Source organism: Hippocampus comes, unplaced genomic scaffold (assembly GCF_001891065.2).
Source record: "Hippocampus comes isolate QL1 unplaced genomic scaffold, H_comes_QL1_v1.1 scaffold36, whole genome shotgun sequence".
In the NCBI taxonomy this organism is placed as follows: Eukaryota; Metazoa; Chordata; class Actinopteri; order Syngnathiformes; family Syngnathidae; genus Hippocampus; species Hippocampus comes.
This window is the reverse complement of record NW_017805695.1, coordinates 913,272-922,520: the sequence shown is the minus strand read 5'-3', so window position 1 is coordinate 922,520 and position 9,249 is coordinate 913,272.

The window sequence follows — 9,249 nt, the reverse complement described above, 5'->3', positions numbered from 1 at the left end:
AGGGGAAAAAACATGTTGCATGGCTTTATTGTCCTGCTTTTTTCAAAATAATGAATCTCATGAAGTAATCAAACAAGTGGAATTGCTGAAGAGATTGCTCAACTTATGGATTTGAAAACAGAAAGCCATTGTAAAGTATTGCTTTGATGGCTTGAGTTTGTACCTGAGCTTTGTGGGGTGGCCTCTAAATTTTTAGGGATGGTGATTCCATGAATAAATAAATGAATATTGAGTAGAAAAACTAATACAATTATTTCTCTTTTCATTTCAAGGTATAAAATGAAATAGCTTGAGTCAGGAATGAAAAAAAGACTCCATTGCTCAAGAATAACAGAAGTACGATTCATAAATAAATATCCATCCATTATCTGAACTGAGGGTCTCAAATAACTAAAAATAAATGCAAATATCGAAGCTAACAGTTTTTACATGAATCTAGCAGCCATTATGTTTTGCTTATTCTGTTGAATGATATATGTCCTTCAACTGTGAGCTTCTTAAGTTGGTGAAAGAGAGATGAAACTGAAACGGCGAGATTGGTCCTTTCGGATGCTATGTCCTTGGTAGTTGATGTGCCATAAGGTTTATCTAGGGCAGGGGTGTCAAACTCATTTCACATGGTGGGCCACATACGGCCTCGGTAGATGTCAAGTAGGCCGGACCATTAAAATGATACCATACTTTGCTATAAATAACCAAAACAATGTCTTTCCTTTGTTTTGGTATAAAGAAGCACAAGAACATTAGGAAAATGTTGAAATTTAATGAACATATCTTTTACAAAATATTTCATGAAGCACCTTACATTTCCTTCGACAAATGTGCAATTTACTTTTATCATTCACATATATGCATTGCAAATGATCCCACTGATTGTACAAACATTAACAAGTAATTGGTGTTGAAAAATATAGTAATGCACTTTAAGATTAAACGAGATTCATAAAGAAAGAAAGTTTTAAACCATTTACACGTGCATATAAAATCTAAATGTAATCTTACAAACTAAGGAGAGTGCTATTAAATGTGTAAATGTGAGAGTGCTATTGATAGCGTCTGCTGTCATGGGTCTGTCACAGTGACGGACTGAGGCTGCTGTTGTCTTCTTCTCTGATCAAAACAGTGTCCCCTTGCGGATACTCAATGAATTGCACCTTATTAAAAATATTAATTCTGTCTTTAATGCATTTTTTTCACTTTTAAATTATCCTGCGGGCCTAATTGAACCTCCTTGCGGGCCGGTTCCGGCCCGCGGGCCGTATGTTTGACACCATGCTTTACATAATCATCTCGCGGGCCGGATTAAACTCCTTTGCGGGCCGGATCCGGCCCGCGGGCCGTATGTTTGACACCCCTGATCTAGGGCATCCAGTCAAATTCATGATTATTGAAAACAACAGCAATATATTAAAAGTCACCAAACCATCCATCCATCCATTTTCCGATCCGCTTTAATCTCACAAGGGTCGCGGAAGGTGCTAGAGCCTATTGACAAAGCTAAAGAACTCACAAAGGATCTATGAGAAAAGCGTGTTCAAACTTAGATATTCATAAAATTATATACAGTACCTGTATATATGATTTGAAAATGCCAGTCTTTCATGTTCAGAACTTCAAATTGATTAAGAAGTGCGAAATTGGTGGTTCAGGTGATAGTAAGTCACAGCCATGTAGACCAACAAATATTTGAATGACAACCACTGGGAAGATTGTTTGGGGTGCTGTGACTCGCTGTTTTCACATACACGATAAGGAGGTGCTTGAGCAAAAATGGGCTATTAGGTTAAGTTGCTCAGTCATGACTGCACCCTCACAAAACAGCCCACTGTTATATGCCAAACAGCACGCAGACAAGTCTCAAAACTTTTGTCATTTCAAATCAAGTAAAACAATTTTTTATATAGCCCTTAATCACAAAAAGTCTCAAAAAGCTTCATATGCCCGCAGTTGACAAACATGCACAATTAACAACCCTGATCAGGAGGGCAAGGAAACATCCATCCATCCATTTTCTGAACTGCTTTATCCTCACAAGGGTCGCAGGGGTTGCTGGAACCTATCCCAGCTGTGTCGCAGTAGGCGGGGGACACCCTGAACCGGTTGCCAGCCAGTCGCTGGGCACACAAAGACGAACAACCATCCGCGCTCATACTCACACCAAGGGACAATTTTGAGTGTACAATCAGCCTGTTTTTGGAATGTGGGAGGAAACGGGAGTACCCGGAGAAAACCCACACAGGCACATGCAAACTGAAGAAGGCCGGATCCGGGATCGAACCCACGACCTCTGCACTGTGAGATCGACGCGCTAACCACTGGATCACTGGGCCGCGGCAAAGGGGTGAGGGGGGGAGGGAATCAAAACACAAAATAAAAAAAAAGAGAAACCATGAGAAGGGGCCGCAGATGGGGGAATCCCCCATCCAGGATGACCAGGCTGCAGTCGATGCCAAGTGGGCAACATTTGACACAATCTTGTGCTATATAATGTTCATTAAAATTATGTAATATTCCATTGAACAAGATGAAACAAGAAGACGAGACGCCTTCGGAGATGTGGTTCCACCTCTAAACCCAGCCCAATTGGTTAATGAAGAAATCTTCACAGCAGCTCCTCCGAGTAGATGGTCCACCCCAGATCTTGTCCAGCTCAGTTGGTGCAGATTTTGTCAGAGCAGAAGCCGTACAGCTACATCCAATTGGGTCATCATCGCCTTGCCCCCTCTCCAGACGAGGGAGGTGCGGGAAGGACAAACAGAAGAAGCGGCAATCAACAGGCCACCATTTAGTTCAGTTAAGTGCAAGCATGTACAAATGAGCCTCAAGTTGGGTTTGAAACATTTCTACTGAGGTAACAACTCTAATTTCCTTGGATAGGGCATTCCAGAGCAGTGGAACCCACAAAACACTCGAGAACAGGGGTCACCAATCTTTTTGAAATTAAGAGCTCCTCCTGGCGACTGATAAATGCAGAGGGGTTCCAGTTTGATAGTATGGACTTTTGAAATACATTTGCTCGAACTACCCTCACATGTTATAATTAATGAGTCATGATATTAATTTCTGAGAAGACACTGATCACATTAGCGATTTTTCACAATAATTATGAAATAGATAAATAATCAATGGGCCAGACTTTTTCATAAATATCTGCCAGTGTTCACATTTCGAAATGATTGCTTCTACAATATTCCTGGAGCGTCACGGTGTCTCATCACTGGTGAGCTATTTTTGGAACAGGCCCGCGGGCTACTTATGTGGCCCTTGAGGGCTCCCTGATGCCCACGGGCACCACGTTGTTGACCCTTACTCAGGAACCTGCGGACTTCTTTACACCCTGAACTGGTTGCCAGCCAATTGCAGGGCACTGATAGATGAACAAACATTCACGCTCACAATCACACCTAGGGACAATTTACAGTGTTCCAATAACCTGCCATGCATGTTTTTGGAATGTGGGAGGAAACTGGAGAACCCAGAGAAAAACCCACGCAGGCACATGGTGTTCAGACACTTGACAAAATAAAACTGATTAAATTCAACGCCCAATTTTTGTCAGTGGTCAGTATGCAGAATAGTACTATAGATGAGCTACTGTTGCATAGATCTATCCATCCATTATCCAAAATGCTTCTACTCACGAGGATCGCGGGTGTGCTGGAGCCGATCCCAGCTGTCTTCGGGCAGTCGGCGGTGGACACCCTGAACCGGTTGACAGCCAGTTGCATTCACACACACACCTCGGGATAATTTGAGTGCTCCATTTTTAGCTCTCTCCTGTGAGGCGGATATGCTAACCTGTCGGCCGTTGAGCCGCCTGCTGCATAGATGAGACAGAGAATGTTTTAAAACAGCCGTCAAAGGAAAACATTTTGAAAGGGACTTCCCTTCCCCAAATTATAATCCTGGTTGGGTGGCTGAAATCCATTTGGTGTGCCAAGGTATTTATTGTTGAAGGTTGAGTATTTTAAATTTGTTTTCGTTCAAGGTGGGATTTGTTTACATGGAAATATCAGCCTTGTCATACAAATACGTCACTTTAATTTGAATCATTTTGACCTACAGCGTACAGGTTGATTGAATTTGACATGTCAAGGAAACTTGGGTTTCAATGTGAGGCCGAGCAATTATATTCATTTGCAAACATATCAGTCATTATAGATGACAAACTGTTCATTGTTAAATTGTTTGAATCAGTTAATCATAAGATTTAAACACTGTAATTTGGCAGTCCTTTGTTTGATATGCCTTGTCAGGTGTGTTCTGTGACCTGCAGGATCTTCTGTTATTAATGAGTGGACCCGGTAGATGATGTTTTCAAACATGTCAAAGACCATCTATTCAGTCATTGAGTGCATATGTGTGAAGTGAGTCCTTGCAGATGCCAGAGTGAAAGTGACCAATCATCACATTGCGATGATTCTTTCCTATAACCGCCCATTTTTTCCTCCCCTACCTACTACAATTGGTAAGTGATGAAGCACAGACTTCATAAGTGTAAAAAGAGATGTGATTTAGATTGAAAAAGAAAATCAATTTATCGCATTGTTTTCTGAAAAGCTATTTGTGTTGAATCACTGGTGGGTGGTAGGGATGGGGTGTCCGCAGTTAAGGGGCCTGGCCTTTTGTAAATATTTGAAGATTATTAGTTTTGTTTAAATGTGTCATTTATTTTGCTGTGTAAGTTCAATATTAAGACGGCCCAGTGGTCGACTGGTTAGCGGGTCGACCTCACAGTGCACAGACGTTGTTGGGTTCGACCACAGCTCCGGCCTACGTGTGTGGCATTTGCATGTTCTCCCCGTGCCTGCGTGGGTTTTCTCCGTGTACTCTGGTTTCCTCCCACATTACAAAAACATGCGTGGCAGGCTGATTGAACACTCTAAATCAGTGTTTTTCAAACCCTGTGCCAGTGTGCCGCGAGATATTGTCAGGTGTGCCGTGGGAAATTATCCAATATGTCTGCCTGTGCGGTCTATCGCCTGACACTGTAATCATGTAGTACTCTTCCCTACCGGTAGGGAGCAGCCGCAGCTCGCTAATTGCCTTATGCTTCCAGGCAAGCGAAGTTTCCGGCGCGAGGCAATATAACAAAATGTATCTTTCATTTAGATTTACGTTTACCGGAGATGCAACGGCACCAATATTCCCTCTAAGCCAGGGGTCGGCAACCCAAAATGTTGAAAGAGCCATATAGGATAAAAAATAAAAAATAAAAATATGTCTGGAGCCGCAAAAAAAATAAAAGCCTTCTATAAAACTTACAATGAAGGAAACACATGCTGTATGTATGTAGGAGACTGGACTGTCTCAGAATTGTTTATGTTATTCATACCTTTGTTGTGTGTTCACAAATGCACCCATAGAATTTATTTTGTGATTTCCTTGCTTGATTTTTTTGTTTTGGTGCATTATTTTCGCTTTTCTTAGTGTCAGTGAAGTGATCATGAATTTCCATTTTTCGGAGGCTGTCTTTGAACGCCTCTCGAGTTGAACGAGAAGAGAGAAGGCACGGAGTCGGACGCAGACGTCTGTGTTTGTCGAGACTGTTAAAAGCATAAATAAAGTGTACATTTTAAAAGACCAACACCACAGCTCTTCTTTTTCGGAGCTGCAACGTGTATCTATATCTATTTGAGCTATATTAGCCTACTATCAAAATCTTTTTCCATTTTCAAACATTTTTATAAAGCTCCAGGGAGCCACTAGATGTCGTTAAAGCGCCGCATGCAGCTCTGGAGCCGCGTGTTGCCGACCCCCGCTCTAAGCTGTGCTACTGCACACAAGAAAACCTATCCAGCACAGTGAACGCACAGCAAATGAATTCGATCTCTTACTTGACGATGACTTTTTTTTCTGTATCAATTTGCTGTGTAATTCAGTGAGTGACAGGTGTCCGGCCAATCACACGACACGATGCAATGACGCTATGCAACCAATCACGGCATTGACATTTCTTGTGCATCTTCTCCATTCCATAACAATAACAGTGCGGCGGCGATAAGTGACACTCATGCAAATCCTTTATCATGGCGAAACGACCGGTCAGTAAATGTGATACATCGACTCCCCAAACCAAAATAAGAATGAACTGCGGTTCTTTTAAGTTGGAATGGCTGTCGGAGTATGTGCAAATAGAAGAACAAGCAGTGAAACAGGGTGAGATACTTTCTTTTTCGAGTGAGAAAGGTCTGCTCTGTAAAACATGCAGCAAAGCTAAAGTTGAAAGCAAATTTTCCGATGGAAAAATATGGATTAAATGGAAGCTGGACTACCTCAAGCGACACATTCAGCAGAAAAGTCATTTGAATGATGTTGGAATTATACAAAGACCAAAGATGGGAAAAGGGATTGGTATAATATTGCAGGAGAGCGGAAGCGACCGGGAGAAAAAGAACCGGCTATCACACAGAAGAAAATCCGACCCTGAGCAAGTTAAAGTTCTAATTGACTATATTTTACTTGCCATTAAAATGAATGCACCAAATACTGGATTGATGTTATTTTGATTCCGATTCAATGTGTTATAATATTGCGTTATTTTTCAATGTTTAATAATCGTTTATAGTAACAATATAACACTTAATTAAAATAAGCTTATTTAACATTTTCGAGTAGTGGTGTGCCGTGGGGATTTTTTTCAATGAAAGAAATGTGCCTTGGCTTGAAAAAGATGCTCTCAATTGTCCCTAGGTGTGAGTGTGAGCGCGGATGGTTGTTTGTCTCTGTGTGCCTTGACTGGCAACCAGTTCCGGGTGTGCCCCGCCTACTGCCCTAAGACAGCTGGAATAGGCTCCAGCACCCCCCGCGACCCTTGTGAGGATAAAGCGGATCGGAAAATGGATGGATGGATGAATGGATGGATGGATGGCTGTACTGTATATACAAAGGCAGTGATGACATTTATGAATTGTATCGCCTAAAGTTAGGCTGAGGATAAAGCGGCTCAGAAAATGGATGGATGGATGGAAGTTCAATATTAAGGTTGCTTTCATCAAATTAAGACTCTCATTGTATAATGGGATTTCTGTGGTGATTCCACCTGTTCAACTGGGTTTATTTGATGGCTGAGGAGCAGTGGGGGCTTCAAATGCAGTTACCATAAATAGTTGGCTGTGTCTTAGGTGCCACGAGTTTATGTAAATCACTGCTCAAGGTGAGCTAGGGAGTGTTTTTCGCCATACTTGCTATGAGCTAACTAGCTGCTATGCTAATTTGCAGTCACATATAGAGCACTGTAGTGCCCTAGTTGTTTTGACCCATGCGTATCCTGTTTCACACAGATACATTTTTTTTGTTTGTTGCTATATTTTTGTACTGTATATTGGTAATTGTTTTGAAAAATAAATAAAATAAATATATCGCAGACAGCATGTTTTTTTGTGTTTAAATGCAAGACCAGCAGCGGTTGAAAAATAAAACAACCAAGATTCAAACAGCTGAACATTCCATTCAGACCCTCGCTAACCTGGTCTATGAAGTGAGCTACAGCCACCCAGGATCTGGACCAGCATGTTGCTGGGGTACAGCCAGGAGCTGGTGGTAACTGGTGACCAGTAGCAGGCGTGCTGGTGTCACCAGCTTCCAGCAGGGCTGGTCATGCTGGGTTACTGTAGGTCAGTTAGGAAAATGTGTTGCGTGACAGTGTTGCCACATTTATTTTAAAAAATGGATTCACACCCACATTCACACCGTCACTGAGTGGCAACTGACCGCACGGTGCCAGCACACAAGTCAGTCGAGTGTCGCACTAGAACATCAGCGACTTGGTCTTTTAACACACTTCTAAAATAATACAAAGACATTTAAAACACATACAGTATACAGCATATTGAGAGAGCGAGCAACAGCAATGGATAATCCAAAAATATTGTACAGTCTAACAGTGTACCAATCCCTATGTGTTTCCAGTAAACAGATCCTGTTTTTCATTTCCAAACTAACTCACTTAACTTATGTTCGTGCCGAGCCCAAGTCAAGTGCTGTCCAACTGCGCACATTTGTGGAGTTTTCCTTCATTTGATATTTTCTAGACTCTACACAGATATAATAGGTCGAAACGGGGCTTGGATCCTCCACATGGGTACACTCCAGTAGACAAAATGGTAGACTCCCTCAGCCTTAAGGTGCGAGGACTGTTGTTTGTGGCTATATACCAAACACTAGCTCAGAGTATCCACTCTTTTTGGAGTCCTCAGACTGTGTGCAAGAGAGCATTCTCCCTGGATACTCCCTCGTTCTGCTGGGGGACTTCAGTGCTACTGTCGGCAATGACCGTGAGACCTGGAAGAGCGTGATTGGGAGGAACGCCGCCGATCAGAACCTGAGCAGTGCACAAAGCCTTGGAAGAAGTAGCTGGTGAGAGCAAAGTCTGGGCTTTCCTGCTAAAACTGCTGTACCCGCAACGTAACCCAGAATAAGTGGTCGAAAAAGGACGGAAGGATGGAGTTGCAAATTGTTAAAAACAATTGAATTGCTTGACAGCGCTAATTTAAACTGTTTGTGTAAGAACAGTGCTCAACTGCTGAAGTGCAAATGTAAAATATAGTTTACACATTGTGGGAGATCAAATCCCTTTGATCTCATCATAAAAGAGTGGAGACAACAGGTATTTATAAAATGAGGGCAAAACTTGTGGAGGCAGATGTCCTTCAGTTGCATTAATTTTCTATTTTTTGCACGCCACCTGAAACGTTTGAATGAGCTCTCATGGGACTACCATCAGCCTCAAACCGGCAGTGCTTTCCTCTTCAGTTTTCTAGTGATTTTTTCCACCGTCATCAAATCTATGCATGTGTCTCTGTGATGCGTGACTGCAGATGGGCTTGTTGGGTAAGGGTCATGGGTCAAATATCTTCTTCAAACACACACTTACAAGCTATTGTACAGACAATGTTAAACGTACCTAATATGATATAAGGTGACGAATAACACATTCAGCATAGAAGAACAATTTAAAACAAAGTCATTAAAAAAGTCAATCAGTGCACAACTTAAGATACTGTATGTCATAACATGATGCAATACAAGCAAATTATAGGAGAACAAAGGAAATAATATGCGGGGATACTGTATACTGTACAGCACTGTCAATTCTAATTGCACAGATGTAAGAATTTGAACAACTAATATTATACAGTGTACATATATCCATCCATCCATTTTCTGATCCGCTTATGAGGCGCAACAAGGGTCGTGGGGCGTGCTGGAGCCTCTCCCAGCTGTCTTTGGGCAGTAGGCGGGGGACAC